Source organism: Bos indicus x Bos taurus, chromosome 20 (genome assembly GCF_003369695.1).
Source record: "Bos indicus x Bos taurus breed Angus x Brahman F1 hybrid chromosome 20, Bos_hybrid_MaternalHap_v2.0, whole genome shotgun sequence".
Classification (NCBI taxonomy): Eukaryota; Metazoa; Chordata; class Mammalia; order Artiodactyla; family Bovidae; genus Bos; species Bos indicus x Bos taurus.
In genome coordinates, this window is record NC_040095.1 from 14,396,350 (window position 1) to 14,411,317 (window position 14,968).

Sequence of the window (14,968 nt, forward strand, 5' to 3'; positions counted from 1 at the left end):
GGCGTGCTGCGATTCATGGGGTCACAAAGAGTCGGACATGACTGAGCGACTGAACTGAACTGATACATTTTAAAAGGACTCCAGAGGTCTTCATTTTGTTACCTGGTGTATCCAAGGTGTCCAAAAAGAGTGTCTGGCACATAGTACACACTCAATACATATTTGCTAAATAAATGAAGTATTAGCAAATGGGTCGTGCTTTTAAGAAACTCACTGTATATTGATATATACTAGCAAATAAAGAAATAATTACACTCCTATGCTCTAAGTGGTATTATAGGGGAAAGCGCTAGATGTTAGCTAACCTTGATTCTGTAAGGAAATGAACTTCTTTGCAGATTGTGAAAATAAGCTTCCACCATTTGAATGTTAATTAGAAAATGTTTTGCCTCATATGAATATTTTGACAATTTCTTTATAAAAATAAATTGAAAAGAAATTTATTTTATATAATCCTTATATTTTTCCTTAGTAAGACACAACTAGGGCCATGATCTAGGGGAACATTTGTTTTATTCATTAACTTCATTGTTCTCTCTTGTCTACATTTTTTTTTTTTTTGACCTAGGAGTACAATCATACTGATGAAACATTTTACCACAGCTATCACCAGTTTTTATTGAAAAGCACACAGGATGCCCTGTTTTAAACATTTAAGAGGTTCAATGTCTGCTTTTTTCTTTAGAAGAGTTATATTTCTCTGTTCCATGCCAGCATGCTTTTTCCTCCTTTCATTTTTAGCAGATAAAGCATTATCTTTTTCTTCTGGAATCATTTCTGTATACCTGAGTACAATCCTTTATTATACAATAGAAGACAAAGTATTTATAATTTTATTATAGGAGCACAGATGTGGCATTATATATACAGGAATAAATTAAAGCTGAAGTATCCAAAGCTTGGAATAAAGTCATATTTTTGCTGCTTAAGGCAAGAAAAATTATTTAGTCTACAGTAATGAGTAAGTAGCAGCAAAACAAATATTTGGTTGACTGTGGAAAGCCAATGTTTTCATTACTTGTTACAAGCATAAAAGCTAAAAACAGGCTGACCAAGCACATTCTAACAGCAAATAACACATGCATTCATCAATTCTCTGGTATATGTATTATAAAACTATGATTCCTAATTTCTGGATTTATATGTAATGGAGGCATAGTTGACTTAGCCTTAAATATAGTATATACTATTATACATATATGCATACATATATATTTATATTGTCCATTTATTTTTAAGATCGATTGCCAATTTTTTATTGGTAGAAGATACAACACTTCCTGCCCTTAAAAGTGCTTCTGTCTAGTACAATATACTTAGCATATTAACAAACTTGTTAATAAATTATTTATCTACACATGTAAATAACTCCTTTGATAATATGCAAAATGGTCATATTTGCTGAATGCTTGCTATGTTAAGAAGTCTGTAATTGGTAATTTATATATATGTTACTTAAATTGTTGTACCTAATTTATTTATTATATTCAGATCTTAAAGATAAGAAAACAGGCTCAGAAATAACTCACCTTTCCCCAAAGGTTGCCCATCCCCCAAATCAGAGTAACGAAGCCTGCATCTATCTGAGAATTCTGTAAAATCATATTCCTGACAGTACAGCAGGGACAAGCAAATAGTTCAAGTAAAGGACATTACATATAGTGCAACATACATACATTTATTCATTCATGTAAAACTACAAACATATAGCATATGCAAATGTAACAAAATGTAAACTACAGGCAAATCAAAGTAAAAGATGTATAAAGAATCACTGTATTCTTGTTCCTTTTTGTAAGTTTAAAATTTTCAAAAGTAATCATTTCTTATGATTTGAATGCTTAATCCCCGTGATCTTTGGAAAATCAGTTTTTCTAGGCTTTAAAAAAGAGATTTAATTCTGTTCAGCACATAGCCAATGAGCATCTCATTTATAAAACCTCATGTCAGGTCCTACAGACCAGCTGGAGTAATGTTCTGAGTGTGATACCCAGACTGCACTTGCAGTATCAGCTTCACTTGAAAACGATAGAAACCCAAATTCTTCAGTTCCACCCTAGACCACTTATGATCTACAGAACATAAGAGCAGTAATAGGGAATAAGATGCTAAACTGTTTGAAAGTAAGATTATGGAGAACAGCAGTAGATGATTTTACACTTTTTGGTACACAATAAGACACTACAGAAGGTTTGTGAGCAGAGGAATAATACAATAATTATATTAAGAAGATCCCTCTAGTAGTACTGCATAGAATGTGTTACTTCTGGGAGATTCGGGAGGAAAAGAGCACTGTAAGTTTTTTATAAGTGTGCCAAGAAAGATGTGTTAAGAACCTGACCTAGCCTATGGGACTAGAAGGGGACAGATGAGAGATTCCACAGTGGGTGAGTGTCTAAGGCCAGCTGATTGGCTGAATGTGGCACAGGCACAGGGTAAAGAACTGTGAAAAGAGGTGAAGAGGTAAGGGAGAGACGAAAGGGAGCAAAGGTTACTGAGATTTCACGCCTGGGTGGTGGATAGAAGAGTTTGGATCCAGATGAATTCAAGAAAACTTCCTATAGCTGGGCCTTTTAAAGGCCAAGATCCCAGCCTTATAATCCTATAAAAGCATGTTCTTCTAAACAGTGTCAAGTAAGGAAGTGGTGATTCCAGCCTTAAGATTCTATAAAGCATGTTCCTCTAAACAGTGTCATGTAAGGAAGTGCTTTTCAGACGTGCAGATTTTAGAGATCTAAAAACATTCCAAACAAACGTAATGGATGAGTTGCTTTTTAATTTCATAAATTAAGAACTCCAAAAAAAACCCCCAAAACTTCTTTTAGCTGTTCAGAGTGAAAGCTGGTAAAACTACTTTGGAGAAAAATGTCAATATTCAGGGGCGGTATTCACATTCTGCTGAACATGGCTTGTGTACTGGGTATTTGCTTCTCTCTCACTGCAGGCAGGGAAGCCATCAGGGAAGCCCCATTGCTAAGAACATACATCAGCTGAATCAGAGCTCTGACACCTTCTACTTATTGGATTTGGGACCTAGAGTTCAGTTTCTTCATCTGTAAAATGTAGATAATAACAGTGGCTACCTATTGTTGTGAGGATTAAATAAATTAATACATATGAGGCACTGAGAACAGTGCCCAGGCCCAGTGCATGCCAGTGGTAAACACTGCCGCCAACAGGATCATCAAGATGCTGACAACCTAGATGGAGCAATTCCATTCCAAGGCCTCACCGAGAGAAACTCTTACTTATGCGCACAGTAAATGCTTAAGGGTGTTTTCTGCAGAATGTTTAAAATAGAAAATATACGGAAAGAATGTCAAAGTCTATGAACAGGTATAAGCATTCAGTGAATACATCATTTAAAATGAATAAAGATGTAGTACATCTAAAAACAGACAAGTATGGAAAGCATAATGCTAAGTGAAAATATAAGGTGCAACGGGATACACAGCATTTGATAATGCTTATTTTAAGGGGCATACTAACAATATTATTATTTTTAATGACTATAAACAAATATATGTAGTAAAAGTTTAAAAATATGCACAGGAAGGAAACACACTTACTTCTGGTAGTGGATACTTTTGAGGAGGGAGAGAAACTAAACTGGAGAGTACATAAATATACAGATGACTTAAAATATGTAAATTCACATTAAAAAACCCTCTAAAACAAGTGTGAAAAAAATATTCTGATTAGTTAGGTAAAATATAGGTTAAATCCTGGTACTTTTCTGTATTGATATTTGGCAAAATTAATACAATTATGTAAAGTTTAAAAATAAAATTTAAAAAAAATAAAAATAAAAATAATTTCATAAGGTAAAAGGGAAAAAGCAGAAGAAAAAATGGCAGCCCATCAATTTGAGTAAATTTTTAAAACACATCTTAATGAAATGTAGAAGAATTAGAAAAGCTGAAGAATAATATAAAACATATTTTTACACAAAATCATCAATTTTTAACATTTTGCCCTAGGTTTTATTATTTTCTCTCCCTTTGCATATATACATACATATTTTCCCTCAACCCCTTGAATGTAGTTTACCATGGCCCTTAATATTTCAGCTTGTAATTATTAGAACAAGGATGGAACTAAAGCATGATTATCAAATTCAGAAGATAAAAATTGATGCAATACTTTAATATACCAGCCACATTCCAATTTTGTCAAGTACCCAATAATGTCCTTTTTTAGCATTATTTTTTTCCTTTGTTTCAAGTGCCAGTCTAAGATCATGTACAGCATTTAGTTTAACGTCTCTTTACTCTCCTTAGCCTTTCTTTGTATTTTATACATGGACATTTTTGGAAGAATATAGGGCAGTTGTTCTTTTTAATAAACAAGTTTGGGTTTGTCTGATGCTCCCTTATTAGAATTCAGGCTAAAGCACCATATGAGGGACTTTTCATCCCTCTCAGGGTATCATTAGGAGATACATGGTGCCCCTCACGGCTGCTGTTAATTCTGAAGAGCCAATCAAGGGCTTCCCTGGTGGCTCAGCTGGTGAAGAATCTCCCTGCAATGTGAGAAACCTGGGTTCGATCCCTGGGTTGGGAAGATCCCCTGGAGAAGGGAACGGCTACCCACTCCAGTATTCTGGCCTGGAGAATTCCATGGACTGTAAAGAGTCAGACACGACTGAGCGACTTTCACTTTCAATCAAGGTGTTATTTGATTTCTCTAGAGAGAAATAATGTATGTATTTCATATTGCAACTAATAAGCAATCAGTGGGGAGATACTTTAAGATCATGCAAATACATCGCTCTTCATCAAACAGTCCCCGTACATTTAGTATCCTTTGATAATTTTTAGCCAAACCCATCTTAACTATGAAAACTGTAATCTTTCAATTCTACCACTCTCTGCACATCTACTGTTTGGCATCTTACTATAAGAAGACTTTCTTTTGCTTCTAAGTATTTATTTACTCATTTATAGCTTATGGACTCACAGATATTATTTTAAATTTCATTCCTGTTTTAAATCACTATTTTTTGCATTTTCTTTTTTTTTTTTTAATATTTATTTTTGGCTGTGCTGAGTCTTCACTGCTGTGCAAGGGCTTTCTCTAGTTGCAGGGTGAGGGCTTCTCACTGTAGGGCTTCTCTTGTGAATCCCAGGCTCTAGGCGCTCGGGCTTCGGTAGTTGTGACTCACGGACTCCAGAGCTTGGGCTCAGTTGCCCCTAGGCATGTGGCATTTTCCTGACCAGGGACAGAACCAATGTCCCTTGCATTGCAAGGCAGATTCTTAACCACTGGACCACCAGGGAAGCCCCATATTTTTTGCCTTTTCTTATTAAGGTAAAAATCCACATAAAATTCACCATGTTTAAATGTATAAGTCAGTGATTTTTAGTACAATCACAATATTGTACAATCACCACCACTATATAATTCTAAAACAGTTCCATCACCCAAAAAAGATATGGTACCTCTTAGCAGAAACACTCTGAAAAGTGAGTCACAATTTTCACCACCCTGCAGCCCCTGGCAACCACTAATCTTTTTGTCTCTATGGATTTGCCTTTTCTGGACACTCCATATAAATGGAATCATACTACGTGACCTTTTGTGTCTGGCTTCTTTCACTTAGCGTAATGTTTTTAAGGTTCACCCATGATGCAGCATGTGTCAGTGCTTCATTCCTTTCTATGGTTGAATTACATTTCATTATCTGGATATACTATATTTTGTCAGGTTGTTTTTGTTTGGTTTGTTTCCACTTTTAAGCTATCGTGAATAATACTGCTGTGAACAACTGTGTACAAGTTTTTGTTTGAACTCTTGTTTTCAATTCTTTTAGGTATGTACCTAGGAATGAGATTGATGGGTCATCTGGTAATTCAATGCTTAACTTTTCTAAGGAAGTGTTAATTTTTTTCTGCAGTGGCTGTACCGTTTTACAAGCCCACTGGCAATGTATGAGGGTTCCAATTTTTCCATATCCTTGCCAAAACTTCTTCCTTATTCCCTCCCTCTTTCCCTTCCTTCCTTTCTCTTAAAATTAAAGACATCCTAGTAGGTGCAGAATAGTACCTGACTGTGGTTTTGATTTGCATTTCCCTGATAGCTAGTGATGTTGAGTATTTTTCATCTTATTGACTGCCTGTATATCTTCTTAGATTAAGTGTTTTGCCTATTTTTACATTGGGCTGTTTACCTTTGTGTTCTTGAGTTGTATATCCTCAATTAGCTGCAGCTCAAATTATTCCACATTTGACCTGGGAGTAGGGAGGGGCCTTTCAAGATGCCCTTTATGACTTCTTGACGCTTGCGTAACAGGTGATCCAGGCTTGAGAATACTGCTTTTCTCCAAAGAGCTCTGGCTCCTCTCAGTGGGAAACAGTATTAGAAACCAATATCCGGGTGCTAGATGTGTTCATTGCTGTTGATTCCCTGCTTTCAGGTCTTTTTTAGCAATCATAGGTGGGAAATACACATATCTATGTGTGTATATATATATATGAAATTATGAGTTTATGCAAATTCAGTCCCTCTCCCAAAGTGTTTATCTTCCCTCTTTCTGTATTTTTTATTTCCTTTCTTCTCTGATGAGAATTCTGGCTCCCTACAACATCAACATATGCATTCATTTACTAAATCTCATTCATAAACAGCTTTATAATTAGTGGGTCTATAGAACAACAAAAATAAAACCTCCTAAGAAGAGTTCAAAATTTGCTGGCTAGTCTCATCTTCCCCCCAGACCAAACATAATATAGTCAAAATACCAAGTTCAAAGTTTGAATTAATTTTCTCTTTCTTTTATCCTTCATCAGTGTAATGTTATTCATTTGACTTATAGTTGGGTTTATTTGTGTCTGTTTACATTCAGTTTTAGTTTTTCTTTTTTCTTCCTATGCTTGCTGATTTAATTTAATTTTTAAAATACATAGAACATGAGTATATTTCCCAAAGTCAAAACCACACCAAAAGACAAATGCAGAGCAGTATTACTGCCTCCCCATCTCTTCTACCCATTCTTGCTCTCCTACTCCTTACAAACAACAAACTTCACTGTTTTCTAGCTTATCCATCCTATGCTTTTTTTTTTTTTTTGCAAAAGTAAGGGTGTATGTGTATACTTATTTCCTCATTTTTCCCTCACATAAAAGTAAATATATGGCAAATGCATAGCATATACTTAGTTTTTGCACTTATTTTCAAAGAATAAAAAAAAAGTTTAAGACTCTAAAAAAGTATTTTCAAGCATTCCCTTGGGAAGGAAGTAGTAAATTATGAGTTTTCCCCTAGTAATCCCTTTTCAGCATTAGCTTTGCAACATCGAGATTGCTAAAAGAAAAACAAAACAACTTTGTGACAATTGAAAACAAACAATATTGTCATTACCTATGATTATACTGGATATCTGGACTTTTAAATGTTTATTTTTGCTATGGAAGAGTAAAAAAAATGTATTTCAGAGAAGCAACTGGCATGCCTGTGTTGTAAACCTGAAGAGGCAATAGTGATAAGACAAAGACTCAAGTTCCTCAAGAGAATATGAGAACTGAAAAAAGGCAATGAGTATGGATGACTGTTGACTTTTAAAAGGACAATTTTTGCAGCCACTATGGAAAACAGTACAGAGGTTCCTTTAAAAACTAAAAATAAAGCTACCATCTGATCCAGTAAACCCACTTCTGGGCATATATCCAGAAAAGATAAAAATTTTAATTCGAAAAGATCTGTGCACTGCAATATTCACAGCAGCACTATTTACAATAGCCAAGACATGGAAGCAACCTAAGTGCCCATCAACAGACAACTGGACTAAGAAGATGCGGTATATATACACAGCGGATATTATTCAGCCACAAAAAAGGATGAAATATTGCCACTTGCAGCAACATGGATGGACCTAGAGATTATATTATACTATAGTATACATATTATACTAAATGAAGTACATCAGATAGAAAAAGACAAACATACGATATTACTTATATGTGGAATCTGAAAAATAACACTAATGAATACAAAAATAAAAACAGACTCACAAACAGAAAACAAACTTATGGTTAACAAAAGGAAAAGGGAGGTGGGGAGGAATAAATTAGAAGTGTGGGATTAACAGGTTCAAATTACTACACATAAAATAAATAAGCAACAAGGATTTATAGTATAGCACAGGAACTATATTTAATCTTGTAATTACCTATAATGGAAAATAATCTGGAAAGATATATATGTGTGTACATATATATACAAACTAAATCACATGCCGCATACCTGAAACTAACACGATATTATAAATAAACTATTTTTAAAGTTCTTAAAATGTTTGTCACTCAGTTGTGTCCAACTCTGCGACTCCATGGACTGCAGCCTGCCAGGCTCCTCTGGTCCATGAGATTCTCCAGGCAAAAATGCTGGAGTGGGTTGCCATTCCCTTCTCCAGGGGATCTTCCCAACACAGGGATTGAACCTGGGTCTCCTGTATTGCAGGCAGATGCTTTACCATCTGAGCCACCAGGGAAGTCAATAATTCTATTTAATAAACTATACTTCTATTTTTTTTAAGGACAATTTTTTTCATACAGTTGTGAAGTTAAGAACCTAGATCCCAAGAAATAATTAGAAGCTGTAAAAAGAGGCAGGATTTTTAAGATTACTCCTTTCAGAAGTAGATCAACAGTGGAAAACAGAATTGGAAAGGAAATAACAAACTTCTTCTTCCACAGAAGAAACAAAGTTAAAACATCATCTTTAAGGTCAGGGGAGAAATGAGCAGATACCAAAGGGAAAAAGGCATATGGATGTGGAGAGACTTTTGCAGGAGAACAAGGACTGAGAAGATAAAGTTCCTGAAGATCGTGGGGCTGGGAAGATAGGTGGTTAGCCTTAAAAAGAATTAGGGTCACCTTGTCATGAGTCAAAAGAGTCTGGAGAAATATGTGGGGAAACAAATCCTGTGATGGAGAGGAGTGGAGTTGAGGAAGCTCATATCAGATGGTCTTCTGAAAAGAGTAAAGATGAGGTAATCTGTGAAAAGTTGGGGCAGGGAGGCAGCGTTGACACTATGATGTGAGAACTGTGGAAAATGCTTGGCAGAGAGAGAGGCTACACGGAGAACTCAGAACAGAATGAACAATATAAATATGACAATCTCTGTACTGGAATTTATTCAGCTTTGAGTTTAATAATGTAAAGTACACTTACCTACATTAAAACCAGGAATGTCAATAACAAGTAAACTCTTTCAATTTTTCCCTATTTCAGTGGAACATTTGCCAGATACTAAATTGATGTGACTGTTCTGAAATTGCTGCCATCTTTTTATTATTGGACTGAAAAATTTTAAGCTATCCCATAAAGTCACAAACAATATATCAACTCAACAAAGAGTTGAACTTTTAAAAATACGGCACTTGCTAAGTCTGAATTAGAAATATGCGTATTTGTGATTATATGCATACATTGTATTTACATGTTATTTTAAGCTTGTAGTAATAACTAAAGAATTCTCTTCACTATTATAAGTACTTAAAAGAATGAACTGATTTAAAGGTTAATGTTCAATAAACATTGCTTTTACACAGTAAAACACCATTCTTTGAGAACAGTTTTTAGGAATGTCTCGATTTTTAGAGCCAAAAAAAAAAGCTGACTGCTCATAAAATAAAATGGTGGTGAATCCCAGTTCAGAGAGAGATTAAAAAGTGAGAAAGTTAAAGAAACTGAAAAAACATTCTGTGAGATAACTCTGTGAAGCAAGTAGCATAATATGCTTTTTTCCTACTTTGTTTGAAGTCTGCCATATAATAATTTCCGTTCAACACTCCTCTTACAACACAGACATTTAAAAAAAAAAAAACAAACAAGCAAACTTTCTGGCAACTTAAAACTAGTAGAACTGTCACTGTTAGTCACTTAGTAGTGTCTGACTTTTTGTGACCCCCATGGACTATATAGCCTGCCAGGTTCCTCTCTCATGGAATTCTCCATGCAAGAATACTGGACTGGGTCATTACCTAACATTATAAAGTACATGTGCTTCATTACTGCCTATCCCAAGTCACCATTGCCTATCCCAACTCACCCCATGCCTAACTAGAATGTAAGTCCCCTGAGAACAGATACTTATCATTTTATTCTTTGTTTTCTCAAGAGCCTTGAATGTTTAGACTATAATAAGTACTCAATAAATAGACAAAAAATCTGGAGAAGGAAATGGCAACCCATTCCAGTATTGTTGCCTAAAGGATCGTGTGGATGGAAAAGCCTGGTGGGCCGCTGTCCATAGGGTTGCACAGAGTCAGATACGACTGAAGCGACTTAGCATGTATGCATGCATTGGACAAGGAAATGGCAACCCACTCCAGTACTCTTGCCTTAAGAATCCCAGGGACAGAGGGGCCTGGTGGGCTGCCATCTATGAAGTTGCACAGAGTTGGACACGACTGAAGTGACTTAGCAGCAGATAGAAAATCAAATATAGAATCCTAATGCATATAAAGGAAAATGTAATCGTAAGGAAAAAAGGTTTACATGATATAACATCAGCCCTGTAGATACTAGGAACTGACTATGTATTTGGTTTATTAGATCATTGCTAAATATCTATGATACAGTCAGAGTATAAATTGCTTATTAAAGATTAACATTTTCTTTTGCATAAAATAAATGGTTTAAAGCTTATGTATATTTAATGAAATTATGTTTAATTAGATGAAAGAAATATTTATTGTTAGCCTTCAGTATACATGATATGGATTGATACAGAAGATTAATACAAGGCAGAATATGGTACGTATCATAAGAAATTTTCTGAGATATCCAGGGAAATGTATTTTGAAATGTCTGAGGTGTGGAGCTAGAAATAGACTGGTGAACCAGCAACTGTATCTTTTGTGGGATTTTGATTAGAGTCTAAGGGAGTTTGGGAAAGGTTTGTAGGTGGAAGAGTGTTTGAGATGGGGCATGAAAGACAATAATTTCAGAGACTAAAATGGTGTACGAATGGTGCAACAGAATTGTATAAGCAGTAAGCAATTTGACACAGACAAGAAAGGGTGGAGGGTAGTCAAAGATCCCTGAGGGCGGCTGGGGGAGAAGATGGAATCTGGGGAAATAAAGGAAGAAAAGACTTCAAATCTGTTTTACAGCAGATTCTGAGTGCATATAATTTTCTTGAGAACAGGATGGGCATAGAGCGAGAGTTTTTTTTGGCTTAGCTTATCTGACTTAATCCTCTAGACAATCATGTGAGACTGGTATTATTATAATTGTGGTGGGCAAACTGCTCCCTGCACCCCGAGTCCATGTGACTCTAAGGGAGCTGATTCTATGGCGTGAGAAATGGCATGTGCTTCAGGACTCCTCAATTAAAGCCTTTAGTTCTACAACTACAGTAATCATTATAGTATCAGCAGCAATGAGGTGGTGTGAGATTTTTGTTGCGACCTCTGGGAAAAAGGCAAGCATCCTCTGTCCACTGGATTAGATTCAGGGAAGATATGGGGAGCTGATATGACTATTCAAACCCAGGAGGGGGAAAACCTGAATGGCACAAATAAAGTGTGTATATGGGGACTGAGATGGGGATGTGAAAGCAGAATGAAAAGATGGACACATAGAGAAATCAAGGTCTACCTGACATTATTTTAGCCTCTGATAAAGCTGTGCCTGAAATCAGTTCTATCTATAGCTCCAAAATACCAAGGGAATATTTCATGCAAAGATGGGCACAATAAAGGACAGAAACAGTATAGACCTAACAGAAGCAGAAGATATTAAGAAAAAGTGGCAAGAATACATGGAAGAACTATACAAAAAGATTTTAATGACTCAGATAACCATGATGGTGTCATCACTCACCTAGAGCTAGACATTCTGCAGTGTGAAGTCAAATGGGCCTTAGGAAGCATCACTATGAACAAAGCTAGCAGAGGTGATGGAATTCTAGCTGAGCTATTTCAAATCCTAAAAGATGATGCTGTGAAAGTGCTGCCCTCAATATGCCAGCAAACTTGGAAAATTCAGTATTGGTCACAGGACTGGAAAAGCTCAGTTTTCATTCCAATCCCAAAGAAGGGCAATGCCAAAGAATGTTCAAACTATTGCACAATTGTGCTTATCTCACATGCTAGCAAAGTAATGTGCAAAATTCTCCAAGCGAGGCTTCAACAGTACGTGAATTGAGAACTTCCAGGTGTTCAAGCTGGATTTAGAAAAGGCAGAGAAACCAGAAATCAAATTGCCAACATCCAGTGGATCATAGACAAAGCAAGAAAGTTCCAGAAAAACATTGACTTCTGCCTTACCGACTAGGCCAATAGTCAATTGGAAAAGCCTTTGACTGTGTGGATCACAACAAACTGTGGAAAATTCTTAAAGAGATGGAATACCAGATCACCTTACCTGCCTCCTGAGAAATCTGTATGCAGGTCAAGAAGCAACAGTTAAAACCAGACATGGAACCATGGACTGGTTCCAAATTGGGAAAGGAGTATGTCAAGGCTGTATATTGTTACCTTGTTTATTTAACTTACACGCAGATTACATCATTCGAAATGCCAGGCTGGATGAAGCACAAGCTGGAATCAAGATTGCTGGGAGAAATACCAATAACCTCAGATATGCAATGATACCACCCTTATGGCAGAAAGTGAAGAATTGAGGAGCCTCTTGATGAAAATGAAAGAGAAGAGTGAAAAAGATGGCTTAAAACTCAAAATTCAAAAAACTAAGATCATGGCATCCCATCCCATCACTTCATGGCAAATAGGTGGGGAAACAACAGAAACAGTGACAGACTGTATTTTCTTGGGCTCCAAAATCAATGCAGATGGTGACTGCAGTCATGAAATTAAGAGACGCTTGCTCCTTGGAAGAAAAGCTATGACCAACCTAGACAGCATATTCAAAAGCAGAGACATTACTTTGCTGACAATAATCTGTCTAGTCAAAGCTGTGGTTTTTCTAGTAGTCATGTATGGATGTGAGAGTTGGACCATAAAAAAGTAGAGCGCTGAAGAATTGATGCTTTGGAGCTGTGGTGTTGGAGAAGACTCTCGAGAGTCCCTTGGACAGCAAGGAGATCCAACCAGTCCATCCTAAAGGAAATTGGCTCTGAATATTGGAAGGACTAATTCTGAAGCTGAAGCTCCAATACTTTGGCTACCTGATGCGAAGAACGGACTCATTGGAAAAGACCCTAATGCTGGGAAAGAGTGAAAGCGGGAGGAGAAGGGGACGACAGAGGATGAGATGCTTGGATGGCATCACCGATTGGATGGACGTGAGTTTGAGTAAGCTCCAGGAGTTGGTGATGGACAGGGAAGCCTGATGTGCTGGAGTCCATGGGGTTGCAACGAGTTGGACATGACTGAGTGACTAAACTGAACTGCTGGCTCAAATATAAGCTTTTTAGAATGTCAATAAGCCTGATTAACTATTTGACACTGTAAGATTCCCAACTGATAGAATGTCATTTCCATTTTACAAAAGAAGAAACTGAAGGATAGAGAAAGTAAATAATTTGTCCAAGGTCACATAGGGCTTAAATAATAGATTTATAGCTCAAATTCATATTTGATGGCTTCAGGCCCATGTTGCTAACTATGAATTTTTTATTTTGTATGTTTTCATATATATGTGTATATATGTCTAAAAAAGAGAGTGAGGAGAGAGAAAATCAGGATTTAACTTTAGTTTATTTTGGTATATAAAAATAATACCTACTACTCAGTGAGCACACTATGCCTTTACCTAAAATTTCTCTAGATGCCAATCATTACCAGCTTGTCCATATCTATGTCTAATGGGATCTCCTTGTCCACAACTGCAGCTCCTTCTATTAGCCTCAGAGGCTAGAGTCAGGGGCAGCATGTGACACATGCATGCTCCCAAGGGACTAAGACTTGTGTAGCTACTCAAAATATGTGATAGGCCAATCAGGCTCCTTTCTTGAAAATATGGTGAGACTGAGCCAGTTGGTGGTAGGCAAAAAGATGTGCATATTCAGAGTTAGGATGGGCATTATGATACCATGTGCAACACAGAATTCTACAGGAGATGAAAAAGAGAAGACTGAATAGAAAGAACAGTACAGGGCAGATGTAAAAGGAAAGGCAGAGACACAAAGAGGAAAGGAGACAGCATATCTCTAGGAGGTCAACTTCCGTTTCTGGTCATATTCTGTTCGGTTTCTATCTCTGGGTATTCATGAGATTCCACTGTATGCTTACAAAAATTTCCTTTTCACTTAAGCTAGCTTGAATGGTTCTTGATGCGTGAAACCAATAAAGTATAAACTAGAACAACAGGTCATCCAACTGAATTATCACAGTGAATTACTTATGAGGTAAGGTATTTTCTAGATAAAAAAAAAACAAAAAACTGAGGTTCCACGAGTAGAAGTAAATTTCCTAAGAAAAGCAACTAATATGAGTGAAAGGACAGGTAAAGTGTGCAGGGCTGCCTGTGGGCCTCGGGAGGAATGGCGAATAAGAGATGGAGGATGAGTCAAGAAGTGGAAGAAGCCAAAGATGATACTAAGATTTTTTAACTTGGCTGACTGAAAGAACAGTGGTGCCATTAATAATACTAGTAGGGGAATTAGGTCAGGGGCTTATTTTTGTGGAGAAGAAAACACATTTAATTTTAGTCACTATTAGTTTTACATGGGTCTGAAGCTCAGAATTTTGGAATTATTTTAAGTAACTGACTTCGCTGAGGTCTTTGTAAAACTAAGTAAATCATCATATATATAGACAAAATTCAGTACTGCACAAGTACAAAGCTTTAAATAAACACCATATTTAATCTTAAGAAGAGACTGCTTTAGATTTCTAGCCAGCTTTTACAGTGACAAATTTACTATACCCAAATGACAAAATGGAGCAACAAAATCAAAATGTAGTTATTTAGTTCTATATAGTCAACAGCATGTGTGCACACCCTCAAACAAACATTTATATCTCTAAAGGATATAATAATGTTTTAAATTGTACAG

General features: G+C 36.3%; 1 protein-coding gene across 1 annotated transcript in view; it reads right to left on the reverse strand.

Annotated features, from left to right (window-relative positions):
• CWC27 (CWC27 spliceosome associated protein homolog) overlaps positions 1-14,968 on the reverse strand; it is a 260,233-nt gene that overhangs the window by 80,719 nt on the left and 164,546 nt on the right.